This window comes from Calidris pugnax, unplaced genomic scaffold (genome assembly GCF_001431845.1).
Source record: "Calidris pugnax isolate Ruff unplaced genomic scaffold, ASM143184v1 scaffold15, whole genome shotgun sequence".
In the NCBI taxonomy this organism is placed as follows: Eukaryota; Metazoa; Chordata; class Aves; order Charadriiformes; family Scolopacidae; genus Calidris; species Calidris pugnax.
This window is the reverse complement of record NW_015090774.1, coordinates 3,774,036-3,793,944: the sequence shown is the minus strand read 5'-3', so window position 1 is coordinate 3,793,944 and position 19,909 is coordinate 3,774,036. Positions and strand designations below refer to the sequence as shown.

At 35.9% G+C, this 19,909-nt stretch overlaps 1 long non-coding RNA gene across 3 annotated transcripts in view; it reads left to right on the top strand.

Annotated features, from left to right (window-relative positions):
* LOC106890117 overlaps window positions 1-19,909 on the top strand; it is a 102,916-nt gene that overhangs the window by 33,194 nt on the left and 49,813 nt on the right. For all 3 annotated transcript variants that reach the window (XR_001412468.1, XR_001412471.1, XR_001412469.1), the window contains exons 4-7: window positions 4,897-4,999; window positions 6,206-6,314; window positions 7,302-7,374; window positions 13,472-13,642. This is a non-coding gene — a long non-coding RNA (uncharacterized LOC106890117). The remainder of the gene's footprint in view (window positions 1-4,896; window positions 5,000-6,205; window positions 6,315-7,301; window positions 7,375-13,471; window positions 13,643-19,909) is intronic.

The following is a 19,909-nucleotide window of genomic DNA, read 5'->3' as shown; positions in this document are numbered from 1 at the left end:
GCTGTCTTAGATACTGTAGGGCACCGGATTCAGCTCAAATTAAGACGTGTAACTTTTTTGAGTTTTAGTTTTGTTTTGACTAAAACCAGATATAACTGTAAATGTGCACTTCAAACAACAGCAGGTTTTGAGTGACTGATCCCCAAGTTATTTGTCCAAAGCATATTATAAGAAAGCTGCACATAAACGTGACAGAACTGAATAAAGTCAAAGGGCTTAGATAAACAGACTTTCATACTTCAGAACCATGGATCTCTGCTAAACAGAATTTATGGCAGTAGTATCTGGTTAAAATATGAAAAGACAAAAAAAGTCTGAAAAGATTTGTTTGATTTTTTAAAAAATAAATAGCTATGTAGCTTCTTACACGTGTCCATCAATATACTATCAGAGGCTTTTAATTAATTTGTAACAAAATACTCAATTTCCTTTTGTGTTTATTCTCTGGGCACATCTGAATAACTGAGTTTTATGGAAAATGAGTTTCAAAGACATGTTAGAAATATTAATTGTAACTGAATGTTTAATGTCCCTTTTTATAATTTTTTTTTTCTGGAAATGACTGTGACTGCCTGGTTTCCTAAAATACAGAACATCATCTGTCTTTGCTGACTAATTACTGCTGCAGTGTATGTTTCTCTCTTGTTTGAAAATATTATTATTCCAATTTTTCTATTTCCTACAAAAAAATCCCCCTACAACTTGTCTACTTATCTGAGAGTATAAAATTCCAGAAAGCTTGATTTACGTGCAGATATTTCATGGGCAAAAGCAGGTGAAATCCCAGTAGTGAAACACATTTTAGCATGGTCTCACTGGCTGAAAGAGAGTTGCAAACCCATCAGTTTTTGTTCAAAGCCTGCATTCATCCAGACAGTATGTACTTTGGAGAAACAGGCTGCTTCTCTCCATGGCTTTCCAACTGTGGAAAAGTTGATACTTGCAAAACAAACACATAACTTGTATGTTTCACAGATCTCATGAGATGTCTTAACCATCTTTAAAGAGGTAGCTGAGATAATAACAGATTAATCATAACAGATTAATCACCTAATTTTATATAAGTACTATCAGCGTAAGATATTTTTGCAGTCAATAAAGAGAACTAGGCATTTGCAGCGTGTAATTCATTTGACATTTTGGACAGTCTTGTTAGGGTGAATTGTACTCTAGATATGCCTCCACTAGTTATGAAGGGAAACCAGATGACTAGCAAGACACAGAAATCTAGATTGTAGAGGTCAATCTAGAAGCAGGAAAAAAAAAGATGTAAATTAGGAATTTGCAATGAAAAAAAAAAGGTTATTACTTTCTGTCTGATTTGTTCTAGAAAATTTATCAATGCAAATACAACGAAGTGTGTAAAAGCAAAAGGTCCAGATTTCCATCTGATGTAGATCAGGGTATATACATCAAAGTCGGTGAAGGTACACCAGTCTGATCTAGCTAAAGGTATGGCCACTGTGTGGATGTATTCAGAATCTTTTTTTGAACAGTTGCAATATGGGAATAGGAATTCAAAGTAAGTTTACTTAAATCTTAAAGTTAGGTTTTATAAAGCTTGGGTTTCCTTCGATTTCTCTTGCAATAGCATAAACTCCCTAGGTAAAGGCTAAGCATATGAAAGATTTTTCTTAGGCTTATTGTCTCAGCTTTTCATTTGATCTTAAAGAAAGCCTTAGGTAAAAGTGTGCTGTGTTATGGTTAGAAAAGTCAAGATTCAGAACGTGGTGTTCGTCTTACTCTGGTCTTGCTCTGATGTAGCTCTGTAGATTGCCATTCTGTTCTGATTGTTGTATTGACTTCTGATCAGCCAGCTGTTGCCTAAGGTTTTTCTTTGACAGGCAGGGACAGCAGGGACTGAAAATGCTTCTTCATATAAAGGAGAGTTAAAATGGAAAAAATCTCAGAGTCAGAGGAAAGAAAAGTGCCTTAGTTTATCTCCCTTTAATACTGTATTCCAGTAGACAGACAGATGGACTGAGAGATTCCTGACAGACATAATACTGTCCTCCTCCATAATACTTAGGCTCCTTTGGGAGGTTATCCTTCTACTTTTTAGAAAGCGTTTCCTCATGTTTCCTTTATGATTCCACAATCTTTCCCACATCCAGTATTTTTCTTCCTGTCTTCAGGGACTATAAGGAAAAGAAGTGAACGTGCAGTAGATTTTTATATATTTGAAAATTATGATCATGTCTCCTAAAGGGTGGGTTTTTTTTTTTTTTTGTTTATTTGATTTGTTTTTTTCCCAGACTTAATAATTTTTTTCCACTGTTTTCTAGTATTTTGTTACTACTAATTGTTCTTTTTCCTCTCATCTGGTCATTGCCTACCTAACCCACATTTTTTCCTCAATTAGAGTGCCCAGCACTTGATGGTATGTTTGTGGCCAGGTCAGACTGGTATTGAATGGAGAGCAAGATTACCTAGCTGACATTTTATTCTTATGTTCTCATATAATTGTACCAATTTGGGCAACAGTTAGACACTCCTGATATAATATGCTATTGATTCTGATGTTCTTGAACAACCTTTGTTGCTGGTGCACAAATGCTGATGGAACCTAATAGCTTAAGAGGCTTATTGAAATTTGGAGTGCATATTTATGGCAGACTAGCTACTATAACTGCACATATATTTTTTCCTTTATGTAAGGATAGATTTTGAAAGGATTTAAAATGTGGTAGATCATATGGTTTTATGTTTGATGGGATGGAAAAGAGGAAGAAATACTTCCCCATCCCCTACACAGCAACTCTCCTTCACCTTGCTTAAGGCAAAGTGACATGCTGAAATGGGAAAGGAAACAACTCCACTGAACAAGGCACATGGTGAGAATGTTACTCCACATTCATGAATAGAAGAGGGTTGCTTCACTATACTTGGCCTGATTTCAGTCTCAAAATTGGAAAAAATATTCCACAGGAGATACTAGGAACAGTACGAATTTTGACTTTGGAAAACAAATGAAAAAGCAGAACAGCAACGTAAACAAATCCTAAGGGACATAAGATATTCAGCTCCCATAAAAATTCAAGATTCCTTTGGAAGAAGTTCTGGCTGTCTAAAGAAAGTTTGTTTCTGAAATACAGCTTGGCAAGTATAATTCAGCTGGTTTGTTATAGAGAGGCAAGGTATGGGTTCCAATGAGATTAAATCCTGGTGTTGTGATTGCCTGTACTTGCATCTGTCATCCAAATGCGAAGAGTTTTCTTTAACAAGAGCAAATAATGTGATTTACACTGTTCTGACTAGTGCTGACCCGATTAAAATAAGTGGTTGTACTTCTGCTGCTGAAGCAGGTAACGCTTTCCTCATATTTATTCATTGTTTAACAGTTTGGGGGTAAAATTTGTGATCCCAGGAAATGACTGTTGTGAGAATTTGATATGGAGTAAAAAGTAATTTAAGGGAAAGTATTAAAAATCAACTAAAACCAACAACAGCTGTAGTAATTGTTCCACTTGCATATTCAACAGTCCCTAATGTGTCAAAGTATTCTGTATTTCTCTGTATAGACATATCTAACAACCCCCAAAAGAGTGGAGAGACAGCTTCTACAGGGTCACTACTTCCTTACACAAAAGGTGAAGGGATAGGCAGAGAGCAGGTTACCTTTTACACTCTACCTCCCCTTAAATACACTAGTTCACATTTTTATGTCCAGGATTTACAAGATAGAATTATGTGCATATACAGGGTGTGATACAGGTACTGTGAATCTATCATGTCTGACTTACTCCTGCACATGGAACACATCTGGATAGCACATTCACTATAATTAAAAATGATCTTGATTGCATCAACTTATTTTACTGTTGATGTGGCATCCAATTCTAATGTCACTTCTTATCCATTATCTCCAGAAATCCAGGAACCAAATCAAACAGCACGATGTCCACAGATTCCAGAAAATTCAGAAAGCTTTCAAATTCTGTTCAGAAAAAAAATTTCTGCATGATGGGAGGAAAACACAAAATCATGCATGGCCATGTAATAGCCTTGCTTATCAGCAAAACATCCTGAGCCTGTACAAAATAGAACATAATGTATTGTTGGCACAAAGCATAGTATTATTTTTTTTCCTGGAAACTCTTGTCAGAAATCTTGCCTGGGTGTTCTTAAAAGTTCAGTTTCTTGAATACTTACATATTGATCGTTTTCACACAATTTTTTCATAGTAAAGAAGTCCACAGTCACATAAATTTTGTCATTAGTGAGGAGAGAAAGATAGTAATGACCTTTGCAAAAGTATAAATAAACAGGTAATATTCTTACTTATACTGTAGCACAGGTAATTACATGTTATACAATACATGTAACACATTATTCAGTTGTAATATTCAATACACATTTATCTTTCCTATTATTTCACAGCAACTTGTATACCTCTGAATTTTTAAAAGCTTGCCTTACACAAATAAATGCATTTAAAAGTTATGGTCTCAGATTAGTCAGAAAACAGGGGCAAAGAATAATGTGAAAATATATTTAAAAAAAGGCTCTCTCTTGAATTTTGTTACTTGTGAGTTTTATATTGGAATTTTTAAATAGTTCACTGTTAGATAAAAAGGACTAAACAGAAAAAAGATTAATAGTTGTTTTTCGTGCTTTATTGTTAAACTATTGAACATAAAAATAAATCTAGATTTTTCATTGAAATATTACACAAATTTCAGTTAATTCTCCTGTATCCTTTTGTATGCCTGAGGCAACTGCTGAAGAGCTTTGAATTCTGAGGCTTCTCAGACCTACAGCTGAGGAGCACAGTGTAAAGTGTTTTGTGCTATTGCATGTTTCATAGGCTGTCACTTTTTTTTTTCCTTGATCCTTCTTATTTGTTTTGTCCTTTTCTAGGTGTTAATGTTTATTTCTTTAATTTTTTTTATTCAGCAAGGCTGCTCTAGGCCTCATGTAAACATCCAGGAGTGCTTCCCAAGTACCAGGCATCGCTTGGGTGAAACTGACCATGAAGGAAATTGCTGGATTTCAAAGGGTAAGATCTATCCTCCGCTTGCCGAATGAGCCTTGCTAAACGAAGAGGCACCAAAGGAAAAAAGGAGGGTTTATGCACAAATTACTCTACAATGCCTCCATTTCTCTAGAGACCATTTTTAATTATGAAACAATTATAATAGCAGCCTCCATAAAGCTGTTTCTGATCTGTCAGCAGCTCCCTACAACTGAATTTTTAAAATGCTTAGCAGTAGAATGGCAAGAATTTTATCTGTTTCAAAGCTGCCTAATTTGACAGAAGAGATGGATGAAACCAGTTTCCATTGCTGGCATCCTCCTTCCCTCTCATGCATCCTCACTGAATGCTGACAGTAAAACATTGATACTTGACATGTCCTGCTTGTGCAAGAACAAGGTTTCTGAGGGTGCTAGAGCTGACAACAGTATGCAGAGAATTAAAAAAATAAAAATAAAATAAATAAAGTGACTGAACATAAGTGTTCAAAATCTAATAGCCTGAGGCAGAAAGTCAAGATATTTTCCCACTCTGAAGGGGAAAGGGAAAAAAACAGTGTTCGATTTTTCCAGAAATATTCTGGAAGACAAATCTTATTATCTGCAGTCTGTTTGCCAGAGTGTAGATTTTAAATCAGTTTTTAAAATGATACCTTAATTTTTCAGCAGGGTGAATACCCTGATGAAACCTCGATCTTAAGCTAACAAATGAAGTATTCACTAACACGTTGTCACCTTGAGCTAACCAAGTTATCTGAAGTTAACTAAGCTAACTGCAGTGGGTTCTGGATAAAGGCCCATTGCTGCAAAGGTGAGTGGCAGCTGTTTGTCTCTGATTCCTATAAACGCCATTCTGCCACAATCTCCATTGTGTTTACCAGGGTAATGACACTTTATACCTCAGAAAATCAAGCATAAAAAAGCACTCAAAAATCAGGGCAATTACAAGGCATGTCTGTTTTGAAGACTTTTGGCCTTAATTGCCAGGATATATTTTGGAAAAACATTTTTGGAGAGAAAGCTGTTATCTGACGTTTCAAAATTCCAACATAAAAAATGTAATACCTGTGGGGGGAAATATCAACATTAAGAAGAGAGAAGATTAAAAGTGACTAAGTCAAAAAGTCTATTAGCTATGGAAAAAGAAAATAATGCAAACAGCTAACTCAATTTCATTTTACAGCTTAAAGTCTGTGTTTACAGAAAAGTTCCTTCTGTTGCTTTTCCATAGGCTCTTTATTCCCGTCAGGTGATGAACAGAGGATGAACAGCTTATGGACCTTAGGTTATGGGCATAATAAATGTTCAAAACACTTCCAAAATACATGCAAATGACAAAGGTAAGACTACATACCTAAGAATAATTTATAATCCATTTATAATCCCCACATCAGTCAGAACAATGTAACAGCAGCAGAAGTTCATTATGCACAGGAAGAGACCAGAATTTGACAGCTTTCCACTACAGTTTGCAGGAAAAGGAATGTTATCTTGATGTTTCACAGTAAATGTTCTCAATGATACACCTCCTGGAAAGCTGTCAGTTAGCACACATCATTACCCTGCATTTCCTCTTTCCAAAGAAAGAAGAAAACTGCTGAAAATAAACTGACAGAATAGTGTTAGTTTTCAAACAACAATCCTCTGCTCCTTTTAATGATCACATTTCTAATATACCAAGAAGGGCACAGTTTCTTGCCAAGTATCCTGTTGGTGTTAAAGGAAGAGCCTGGCAACACTGAAACATCAAAACAATTTAAGGACAGGACCTAATTTATTAATTTGATTTCCTACCTGGAGGGCACTGATGAGGTTTTTTTAAATATTTGTGTCTTTGTAGGATCTGTGGAAAGCCATATGTAATGGCTGTAATAGCAGTATAATGTGAAACTTCTGTATAGGCAGAAGTTCTTATGGCTTTTTGAGATGACCTTTAAATTTTAATAAAACAATGTGGTTTACATGGGAAAAAAAGTTCAGGTGAAACAAGTAAAGAAGTGATTGATTTGGATTTAGGTCTGGTTATTCTGCATTGTATGAAGTGTATAAACTCAGGCACAGTTATCGAGGCATTAAGAAAGGTATGAAGATAATTTGTCCCAGAGGCTCCTAGGCTCATGCTAGCTTACTACAAAGTGAAACCAAATAAAACAAAGATGCCCAATTTATCCTGAGTGTAAATATTAAAAATAATGTAACTACTCTGCTGCTAACTGTAAAAATATATAGCTAAAGGAAAAATGAAAAACATCATAAGAGGATGCGCAGAAATGTTTCACTTGCAAAGGCAAACACTTGAATAATCACATTTTAATTTTTTTATGCAGCTTTACTCCTGAGTGAGACAACAGCCTGTGGTAAACGCATGTGATCCTGAAGTTGAAGATCATGCCATGTTGCGTAAGTATAATGACACAAGAATTATAATTGTCCAATTAAGTATAAATCTACCATGTCCTAACGTTTGAGTCTTTCAACCTAAATAACCCTTCTTTAAGCTTAGCATTATGTAATTTATTAAGATTTATATTTAATGAAAAATGTTTTAAAGCTATGAATGTGTTTTTCACAATGTAATGTGGAACTAAATTTAATTTGCAACGTCTTAGCATCCGGGGAGAAACATGGAATTTCTGTGCCATGTTTATTGATGTGTTACTGTTGTTGTGTTGCTGTTTACTTGTCAGGTTAAAACATTAATACTAGCCTATGGTTTTTCAGGAATGCATGCACAGAAGGACAATTGTTGGATTTTATAATGCATGGGAAACTAAACATTCCTTATACTGGGGAAATGAGGGGAAGGTGATTGTTTCCTAGCCTGAAGGTTTTGCCCTATCAAAGTTCACAGGCTTTCTGCAAACAAGAACTAAATGGATATATTACATCTTGAAAACTTCCAGTCAGCTTTTAATTTACCAAACAAAGATTGGCCTTTTAGATTCCAGAGCAGAAAATACAGTAAATCTTGTCAAAGAAATATAAAGGGTAAATGACACAGCCCTGATCTTCTGATCTGTCTAATCTGTGCTCTGCATTTACTTTCGTATTGTTGCCAACTGTTTTGGACCTCTCTCTGCGATTCCTTTTATTTTGGTTTCAGAAGTAGTTAGATTCAGAAGGTATGATCGTTGGTGATGGTACAGACTGCTGGATAACAGCAACCATTCTATCATTTCTTCCTACGTGGAGATAATCTTCTGTGAGGGCCTTGATGGCTGGGGAAGGCAGAAGGCAGGCTCTGCCACCTCAGCAATCTTCAACTGATGGGGAAATATTATACTCCTCCCTGTTAAAACACTGGAAATAGTGCTCAAGCTCCACAACAACATGGATGGAGATGTTTAAGAATCAATCTTCAGTTCTAAATTGTGATTCAAACAATAATTCACATCCAACAATGATTAATGTTAATTTAATCATCCAGCCTGTACTTTGCCACTATTACAAATCCAAAATTTTCTTCTCTCATACCTTGGGGCTCTATATTAGTGGTAGGAAAAACCTCAACAGTTATTGTCAATCAGTAGCAGAACACTATATCTTTAAAAGGATTTATGTAGAGATTGGAAAATAGACTGTATTATTGATGGCATAAATCTACCAGAAAATTTCAGATACAGGCAAGTTCATAAAAATCATCCATGTGTGTTGACATTTTATATTATAATGTGACAAGAAAAGAACGTTTCTTCATTTGAAGATATCCATCCGTAACTGATGATGCATGCAATTTATGCTACTGGGGGCCTGAATTTAACCTTATATTTCAGCTTTAAAGTACAAAGATTATAATGGATTTTTTCCTGATTTAGATCTAGTTTTTTGATCATTAGACCTTGCTTCTTTAAGATGGCTAGAACTTTTTTTTTTTAATTAAAATAACAACTGTGTAGTGCTCTAAAGATTTTGAACTTTAAGCTTCTGTGCATTATAGAATCCATTTTTATTCCAATTTATCAGCATGCCTCTCATTAACTAAGATTTCCATTTGATTTCTAGCCACTTGTTTTATTTAGGACACAAGCCTTGCTGAAATGCTTTTCTCCTGAATTTAGATCAGAAGAAGGAAAGCATGCTCAATCAAAAATCTTTTTTACACTTCTGAAATAAAAAGAATTTTGAAAATGAGAATAGTAGACAAGCTATCTGTCTTGCTGATCTTACATTGCCAAACCTTCAGAGAGTTCAAAATGTTGTATTAAAGGATGTACTCCGTTCCCTTTAGCTGTTTAGCTTTGTAACCTAAGGTTATAGTGTAAATGTCAGTTCCCTTAATTCTTCCTGCCAGCTCTTTTAATTATTTTATGACCAATGATTTTTATGTAATGTTTCCAGTTACAACTTTAAAATTCCTTCCTAACTTGTCCAACATGGGAATTTTATATAAAAATTAATAATGTAAAGGATTCAGTATTGATTGTTCCACTCAGGATACTGTGTTCTTCTTCGACTCCCCAAACTCACATCCAGCTACTCAGGAACAGAAGTTTTGCTTGTCCAGCTAACTTCAGCTGTGAAGCCAGCATGTCATAACAACTCGCAGTGTCATGTTATCACAGCAATAATAGGATCACTGGATTTTAGCAAAAGCAAAATGGATACTAAAGACATTATCATGATAGGAAACATGCTGCTTCCATCTTCTTACATGGCAAGAAAAACATCTCAGTTAAAATGCAAAATAAACAATATTCCAGTGTTCTTTTGGTCAGAAGACTGAATTTTTTTGTTTCAGCCAATACAGAGAAATGTTAGCTCTACTTTCAAGGCCAGAACTTGTTTATGCCCAGCTCACTTTGTGCTCACTTACAGAAACTCAGATCTGTCTGCCTTCATACATATATGCTTACTATATCTTGAACCATTTTCTTCTGTGTGGGGCTTTATAGGTTGGAGGAAGGATCAAAATCATAGCAACTGTTCTCTCTCATGATAAACATATTCTGATAGATCGTCATCAGCTACCAGGTCTTCTACTGTGCTTTTGTCCTGGGAAAGATGACATAAGGCACAGATTTTCTGGGGGGAAGCTCACAGAATATTTGCTTTTGCCATACCAGGATCTACTTCTGTATCACTTGAAGACCTGGTGGCTGAGTCTCTACAGTTTTCTCCTCCTTCAGTTCAACTAAGGTAGGACTATGCTCATCTTTCTGGCGATAAATCTGACTACGATATTTTGCATCTCATCTATTAAAAATTGCTAGAAAGCGTGTAATTTCTTGGTTTACGGACTGAAAACAACAATTACAACCACAAGTATCTCCTATCATGTCTCTTTATCTGGGTTTGCACTTGCTTGTATTTTTTAGAGCCCTGTTTTCATATTCTCATCTGTATCTTTCACAGCATAAATAGATAAAACTCATATTCAAGGGGTATTTGATTCTGTATTTACAAGATACGGGCTGAACTGTGAGGCTAGAGTTGTTGGGTGCTGAAGATGGCAACCAAGGAGCAAAGAGAATTAGTCTCCAATATAGCTGGTGAGACACCCATATTGCAGGACTTATTCCTTTTCCATTATACATCTCCTTTCCACGTCTGTTCTTTTTCTTCTTGTGCAAGGTAAAGCAATTCTTTATGGGACCTACTGGAGAACTTCAGTATTTTAATGACTGATGTCTTAAGGAGAAATTAGCCTGACTTTATTCACCAGCCAGTCATCCTTGAAGTAAAACACAACAAAATAAATATTCCTCATGTTGTACCAAAAGAAACTAGAGTAAAACCAACAGAGCAGTTCCTTTATATTCAGATGCTAAGGGAAACAGAACCATCCTAATGTGCCAAGCAGCAACATGAGCTCAATGAGCTGATAATTCTGTAAGCATTTTTGCCACTGCATCAAGAAATGGTTGCTATGGAGAGAAGCTGGCTGTTAAAGTGACTATAAAGCAATCTTTCTTTCTTTCTTTCTTTCTTTCTTTCTTTCTTTCTTTCTTTCTTTCTTTCTTTCTTTCTTTCTTTCTTTCTTTCTTTCTTTCTTTGTTTCTTTGTTTCTTTGTTTCTTCTTTCGTTTTCTTGAAAGACCTTATGTTTTGCACTTTTTGAAATTAAAACACTTTGCTTTTCTTAAGGAATGAAAAATGTTGCAAAGCGTGGATTGGACTTGAGTCAATGAGAATATAAAACAGTAATACCTACCTTATCAAAAACCTATGCAAAAACTTCTCATTCGTTGCAATTTCCACTAAAGCTATGGGATATATATGTCTTGTTCCTCACTGTCCCCTAATTTCTCTACAATTCCTGCTGCCCATTTGATATCCTGATTGCCTAAGGATAAACGTACTCTTTCTCATCTGTTGATGTGGTTGAACTGCTTTCCTTTCAGTATTATTAAGCCAATTACTTATATCCAGCTCCTATTGACTGCTCTCAGGAGACAGCCTCTGATGTAGTGAAAATATGAGCTACTGTTCTGCTGTGAGTGTATTATCTGAAATATGATGCCTATGATGCAGCTATGGTCAGTTTTCTATTACATGCAATGGAGGTGAACTCACTGTTTGCTGTGATATGTAGACCTTTGCAATCAAATATATTGCAGATAGGGAAAAAATGTTACTACCTGAATTTCAACTCGTTACTCTATTTTGCTTTCTTTTTCTATGGAACTTTCTCTTGCATAGAGATCAGTACTAGTAACTTTTTAATTTAATGTATGTGCATTTTTCATATTACTAATACTTAATATTTAAATGTACCTTAGTATTCATAGAAAATTGTAAGCCTCTGCTTAAAGGTGACTATTTGTGATGATTCAAATGCAGTCATCTAATAGCCATGGACTTAATTCAGTAGAAAATCTACAGATTTCCAATTCTTTCAGTTTTCAAATGACCCCTTTTAGGACAGGATAAATCTGTATTCCTATGTGCTTGCTTTTGTGGCTCATGCCATGAAAGAAGTCAGATTAAGAAAAAAATGAAAACAGCTGCAGCTAAGAATAAACACCACATCTTTCCAGAGGTGGTCCTCTAGATGATTCTATGCACCTAATAATATATTTAAAGCTGAACTAATGGAATAATAGTAATTTCTAACTAAAGAGGTTTTATTGCTTTATTACCTGTTTGTTCTCACTGACTGGTCTCAGAGTTACAGGATGCCAGTAAGGAAATGTAAGAGATATATATCTATATATCAAGATCTAAGGAAGCAACCACACCTAGAATTCAGTAGCTGTTGAAAAGAAACTATTAGTTATCCAAATAAAAAATTCCTAAATAATGGATGCTCAAAGAACCTGTATCACTTCTTTCAATTTTTCAAATTGCTTTTATTGTTTTCTTCGGAGAGTATTGGTGTTATTCAGAAATACAAAATTCATATCAGGGCTTGATCATGTGGATCAACACTAGGAAGGATGCTGGTGTAGGATGGTTGGCACATGGTGAGTAAAACTACCCATCCGTGGCAGAAAGGACATGAGTAGAGAAACGGTGTGGATACCGTTCCAGCTTTAATGGTCTAGATCAAGTCATTTTGTTTCTTATTACTTCCACAGTATTGTTAATCTAGAGGATCTTCTTTTAGGGATAGATCGTTTCTTTTTCTCAGCACTATAGACTTGCTAGCAATCAATAATGTTACTCTTACAGTACCCTGTGTGGTCCACTGCTAGAGCTCCACAACTGGAGTTTGCACTGCTGTAATAATTTTCTTGCTATATTTTAAGCAATGCGGTTGCATAGTAATCTGAACTGTGAAGGATTGTATCTGTTTTATCAAAAAGCTTTACTAAACAGAATGCATTTTCACTTTCCATAATGGTGGGATATATATGAGCATATACACACATAGCGTATACGTGTGTGTGTGTGCATGCATGTTTTGTGGTTTATATGCAAATGTCTGTATTCTGCAATAAATAACTGGGAAAAAACATATAAATATTGCTTGTTCTGTGTCCCTTTGAAAAGATATTTGCATTATGAAATAAGCTGTTAATGTTAAACTAAGAACAAATGAACTATAACTGTTCTACAGACACAGCATAATCATTAATATCTGAATGCACTTCATATAACCCTAGTTACCTGTCCTTCTCTCGTGTTGTCTTGATCGCCTTCCCCCCCTCACTTTTCCTTTCATTACATGGCTTCAGAAAGTCTTTTCATGAAGTGGAGGCAAATGAATACTTGATCTTGTCATCTTTAAACAACGTGCTTGAAGGGATTACTGAAATTTATTTGATCCTTTTCATGACTTTATTATAGATGCAATAAAAGCATATATAGCCTTCCAAAGAATTCTAGGGAGCTCCCTCATATTAGGCTGCCATTAGGCTGACTTTAAAACCTAAACTGTAGGTTGCAGTATATGTCTATGCATATAAACTATTTATACTGGTATCAATATGGAGAAGATTAAATATTTTATTAAGATAAATATATGACTTTAAAAAAAAATAAACCAAAACCTACTATCTCCTATATGGAAAATGTGATAATTCTCAGCAACCAATAAATTTTTCTTTTATTTTTAGTATCCTTATTTCACAAAATTTTGGGAAGATCATTGCTGTTCTACCTCATGGCTTAAAGGAAGGGGGAAGAAGCTCGGACATCACCTGTGAGACTGCTCAGCTCTTATTGGAGCTCCATGGTGTTGGATGCAGCTAAGAGCAACTCAAAGAGTCAGATGAAGATGCCAAGAGGTAAATGTCAGCATTCTTGTTTCATTTTCTATCTTGTGAATATCCCTTGGTAAACTGCAGTCCCGAGTTTGTGAAGGAAATGTCTGGGGAGACATTTTGAGTGCCTTCTCTGATTTTTGCAGTCCCTTGAGTGAAACCTTGGGGAACAATTATGATAGGCAAAGCTTAGCTTCAGATCTCGCTCTACTCTTTCACTTCGAAATATCTAAATGATTCTTTATGATCTATGTCTCTTTATGAGAGACACCTTCTCTGGTATAATAGTTTGGCTAGTTTGTCTTTCTTTGTGCTCAGTTGTGTCTAGTTGTCCATCCATGTCAGTAGTCTTACAAACTCCTTCATGGAATACTTTGGTGATGCTGTAGAATCCATAGATTTAAGATCTTAGAGAGGTTTCATGCCTGCATACTGGAAATTCACCTCTTAGACTAATACACTTCTACACCAGAAGCCTTTCTCAAAACCAGGATATTGGATATCATATCTTATAGTAGGAAGGATGATGATGAAAACATTAGATTCCCAAACTGAAAAATGGTAAGAGTTCTATTTGTTCTTTTTTACAACTACTCTGACAAGATTTTGCTCAAAAGATGATTCTGTTGGGAGTTAATGCAATATTAGTCATAGATTTTGAGTTAATGGCCTTTGAAGAGATGTTCTCTGTACTTTACTTGAATTTTATTTTTAAATAGGTAGATGCTGTAGAATTTCCTCACTCGCTTGTTCAGATCTCATCAGGTTCTGCTCAAGGAACGGTGGTTCTTTTCTTTCACATTTGCAAATATCTTTTTTTTTTTCGTTCTCAGTGCTAATTATTCTACATTTTAAAGACGAGAAGACTGAGAAGTATCACCAGTCACAGGAACATTTTTGTTTGTCTAGCTTGCTCTGTTTTAAGATTAGTCATATTCTTGTCCTTTATTTTACTCCCATCCTGTGTGTTCTATTTATGAAGTAAGAAGATTAAAAGCAGACAAGCAGATCAGCTTTCCTGGTGAAAATGACTGCTTTACCTTCTGGGTATAAGCATTTCTTAAAAATCTTATAAATAATTATGTTTATAAAACAAATTCATTGCAAAAACTGTTTTATAATCCACTGCAATTCATTTAAGAATCTACAGTTATTATCAATTCAATTTTATAAACACTAAGGTTACAAAAAATCAGTTTCTCTTTTTAACCTTACTCATACTTTAATTCCTATAGAATCCTGCCTCAATGGACCAAAAATAATTTGTCAAGATCAGAGAAAGTCACCTGTCAGTATAGGTGAATGAGAAACTATAATAGCTGGGCAACTGGTAAGAAGACACATTCTAGGTTCTTGTTTTATTTATTTATTACTGCTTCATTCTGCTCTCCGCCTCTGCCTCCCCAAATGACACAGAGTGCTCAGGATCAGTACAAATCCCTGTTCTGCTGTTTCAGTCAGCCTTGCCCTGAGCTAGAACTAATTCAGGGAGGGAGATTGTCCCTTTAATCCATAGCTGCTCTACTAGGATTACTATCTGCAGGTCTCATGTGGAATACTGCCCACTGCAAATTGAATACGTATGAAATGATTCTCCATAAATGTCTCACAGTCCACTAAACAACTATGAAACAAAATTAGCTTTTCTTCATTACTAGCTCAAATCACATTCAAGCCAGAATATTGCGAAAAATCATTCCTGATTAACAATTTTCTGACCCATCTACTATGCCCCAGCCTGGTTCTTTTATGCAATTGATCTAGGGTTTTTTTTTGTTTTAAAGAATAGTTTCTGATTTGGGTAACTAGCATCTGAGAGAAACTCTCAAGCTTCTGCTATCTCTCATTTTCTTTGTGTGTGATAAAAGCTTTGATTCTTTATGTAAATGTAAGTGCTCACTCTTTAGCTATTCTGGAGAATTTCTTTGTCATTGAGTTATCTTCCATACCTTCCTCAAGCTATCTCCAGGTTTTCTTTTCCAGCATACGATTTCCATTATTAGTGAGATCAAAGGAGGAGAGAGTCTTAAGATAATATGTTTTCTCTTCTTTTTGCCATTTTTATGTCTTTTAATGTCCTTAGAGATTTAATCTATATTTTCCGTTATGCCTGATTATACTTAAAAATCGCAAAATCCTGATGTCTGGTCTATTACAGGGTGTAATCTTTTATCTTGTTCTACAAATTGGCAAATTAAGAGGCCTGATAGGTTTCAAACAAACAGTCACATTTCACTCACTGGTCTTTATTATTTACTTTATTTAGATGCCAGCACACATGTGAAGGAGATTAATTCTTTCATTGACTGAGAAGTGCACCAAGGAGGCACTTCTGTAAATAGTATAACTTGCATTCAAAACAATGCACTGCTCTCAATCTCAAATACATACAGCTCTCTTACATGAGCCATCAAGACTTCTACATTTTTCTAGAAGAACACACATAAACACAGGGACAGATTAGCCTGTGGATGGATGGAAGAATAAGTAGAAAATAAATGGATTTATATAGTAGACAGTCAGGTTATGCCAGGCAATGAGGGTGGGATTTTATATTTTTTTTTTGCTTTATTCTTTTTCTGAGGAGGTGAGGGGGAGAGGAGGGGAAGAAAGATAAGAGGTATAGCTTGCTTTATTTCAGAAGAAAAACTCTGCTCAGTTTCAAATCAGAGGTAGCATACAGCCAAAGGTTTCAGCATCTGGGAGAGAAATGCTTAAGTAAGAGTCTTGTGCTGGGTGCAGGTGCCCAGGTGTTGGCAGCTGTGGGGGGGCTGCAGGGGTGGTCCCTGAAGGAAGAGGCCAGGACACAGCTGGTCCCAATGGAGCCACCACAGGGTACAGCTGAGCCCCTCAGCCACACTGGTGGTGCCTCGGTGAAAGTGTATTCAAGAAAGTGCATAAAACACCAGACAGAAAAAGGAGGAGAGAACAAAAAAGCATGAGAGGAAGGAGGAGGAGATACTACTATAACAAACTAACAAAATTAATTTAAATTTCCACAAGTTGAGCCTGTTTTGCCCATGACAATAACTGGTAAACAATCTCCCTGCCTTTATCCTGACCCAAAGGCTTTCTCCTTTACGTTCTTCCTACTTTTTTCCCCTGTCCCACTGAGGTGGGGAGTGAGTGGCCAGGTGGGTGCTTGACAGCTAGCCATGGGTGTCATGGGCTTAAACTGAAGCCTTAACTTGTGCAAAAGCAGTTGCAAAAAATATATGAGAGTAAGAAGGGAAGCTAGAATTTGCCCCCCTCAGTCCTTCTCTGCAAGTCAACAAACAGTACAAGTTTCCAAGTACAGTTTATTAGATTTAAAAGGTGCTTAGTGCATTTTTGGGGGGTAAAACAATAGAACTGGTAGATATCACCACTGGATGATAAAATACATACAGTTCTGTCTTACAGGGAATTCCTCAGAAAGTTTGGGGCACCATACAAGGCAGATGTTTTTGGCAGTGCAGGGTGGGCCAGTAGATCAAATGAGTGCCATTTGTAACTGTCATTATTATTGCAAAGTTGTTGGTCCCCCACGAGGCCACAGGTGGGGCTTAAAAATGCCTTTATTACTCTAGTTTTTACTTTACTCTCCCCTTCCACATTATGCTCACTGAACACCAGCTCTCTTATTTTACAATAAGAGTTAATTTTATAACAGTATTTTTTCAAGTAACAGACCAAAAATAGTGCAATTAATGTAAATGTCAATACTTTTTTTAGACACTGCTTTTTCAGCATCAGCACAGTAGATTTGCACTTCTGTGTAATAGATCTCCCATGCAAATAACAAGCAGAAATATTTATTTTTTTTCCACGGATACTAAATTTTTGTTGGCCAAATTGTGCCTGTGGGTATAACTCCTAAAGAGAGATCAGAGTCATTTTGTTTCAAAAAGTATTTTCTTGGATTTCTCATTAATAAAATATTATGTATGAGAGTGGATAAAACTGATTTTGTACTGACTGACACATGTGCCTAAGGCACGAATATTATGCAGATGTTCTCAGTAAGACTGGTCTGAGATCAATATAAGAGCACTTAGATCAATGTTCTTAATTTTCAGCTGTGGTGTTTTCAAGCTGTTTCCTTTATAATTAACCAAGCCAACAAATTTTATGAAGAAAACAATATGAAATCACACAAATTTTCTGAGCAGGAAAATAGTCAGATTATTATTAGCACTAAAGGTGTTCGTTATTCATCTGTTACAACAAATTCCTGTTTTCTTTTTTGAGGCAATTATGGAAACCACTTTTAAGATTTTTAGAACAATATGTTTGGGCTATATTTAATTTGTAAAGTGATGTGATTTTCTTGTTAACCTGAACATTCAGATCAATCCATCTGGATGGAAAAAATGGATTGTTTACCATTTTTGGTCATATATAATTTCATTTAGACTATAAAATCTTTGTGATTGGCATCATGTTTTCACATATTTTTGTGCTAGCACAATGGTGGTGTTATATGGATGAGAACCTCTGAATTCACCTGTAAGATCAATTACACAATAGTTGTAGTGACTGTTAGAAAATGCTGACTTCCAGACCGGAGAAAGTTTTTGTTTGTATGATCGATTTTAATCCCAACCATAATATGCAATACAAATGCTAATAATTAAACTGATGTCAGCTCAAACACTGGCAATGTTTGAAAAAGTCTGACTCCCTGATGAGGTGATGCTCCTTGATTCATGAATGTTTCAATTTGCAACAAAAAACAACTATGAAGGAAATAATACTCCAGTACCCAACAGTTCACTAATGTGTTGTAACTAGTTTTTCCTGGAACAATTATATTCTCTCAGAACACATTATATTTGAAGTTACTAAGAAATCTCTATGGCCCAAAATGCAAAAAGAGTTATAGCTGATACAACCTTCCAGCAAAGCCCAGTATAGTGCAGAGTAATCATACGGCTCCTTTGTGTTTACTCTCCAAAATGTTAACAGGTCTGACTGGGATTTAAATATTTAGAATAGAAATGAAATTTTTATAGTTGCTATGGGGACTGTGGGGAAACAAGTAATAGCAACCTCACAGTAAAAGCAGTTTTAGAAGACAGGTGACATTTAGTTCATAAGTGGCAGCATATGTTTTGTGTACTTTCAGCTGCAGAAATGCCCAGACTTTGCCTCACAAAAAGGTGACTACCCTCAACTCCCCATGGGCCAGGTTCTGCTGTCCTTGTTTTCTGAAATAAGTCTGGAGACATCTCATTTATCAGGACAATTGACACTGATTCCCATCAGTGTAGGGTAGCAGAATTTGGGTATTTACTTGTGTTGCTGCGCAGGGTGCTTCAAAACATGTAGAACAAGACCCTTAATTTGCCATATGTTTGAAACAGCAAACTCCCACCAAGGAAATTAGCATACATCTTTGTAATGGTTTTTTTTTGGTGGTATAATTGCTGAATCTTATCTTTTCCTTTTCCCCTTCTTATCATAATGGGCTCTTAGAGATCAAAGGCTGTACAAAATATGAAGAATATGCATATGAATTCCAGAGTGAGAACGTGTCAAGATGTGGAGCTGTGTGGCTCAGACCAACAGCGGGTCACTTGGAACACAAGGCCTCCTGCAGCTTGTTTGTCTATAAGGCTGTGCACAAGCTGCCAGCTCACAGTGGGGGTGCAGCCCTGTCCCTCTGCACCACCTCTCTCCCTGGCTATAGCCTTGCAGATTGTTACCCCTTACTCTTTGCTTTGGAACAGAATGCAGCCTCAGTGCAGCTCAGGGGTTAAAGCAGCAATTCTGTCTGGTCCATGTACTGCTTAAGATGAAAAAAAAAAAAAAAGACAGATGGCTCATTATCCCCCACACCTGAAACAAGACAAGCCAGGCATGCTGCAGTTCAGATTTGTTTGGGGTTTTTTTCATAAAACTGAAAATTAGCAAGTCATAAAGAAGATATTTACTACAGAATGCAATCTTTTATCCTGCTGAATTTGCAGAATGTTATTTATGTAAAACTATAATCAGAAATCATTAAAAGCATGTAGATAAATCATATTAATAATGTGGATTACTTTGGTTTCTATGATTTATATAAAAGCCACTTAGGAAGTTAAAGCGTAGTTATTGGTAGTTTTGTTAAACAACTCTTTATTTTCAGTTAATGCAGTTACTTTAATCCTTAAAAGCACCATCACGACTGCTGAGTTGTAGTATCAGAGAGAGATCATTGTTACCCACAGCTGAATCATTAGCAATCTAGCTAAATATCAAGAGCCAGATTCTCAGCCATCACTCAGATGGGATGAGTGGATGAGGGATAATTTGAGTCTTGGTGCT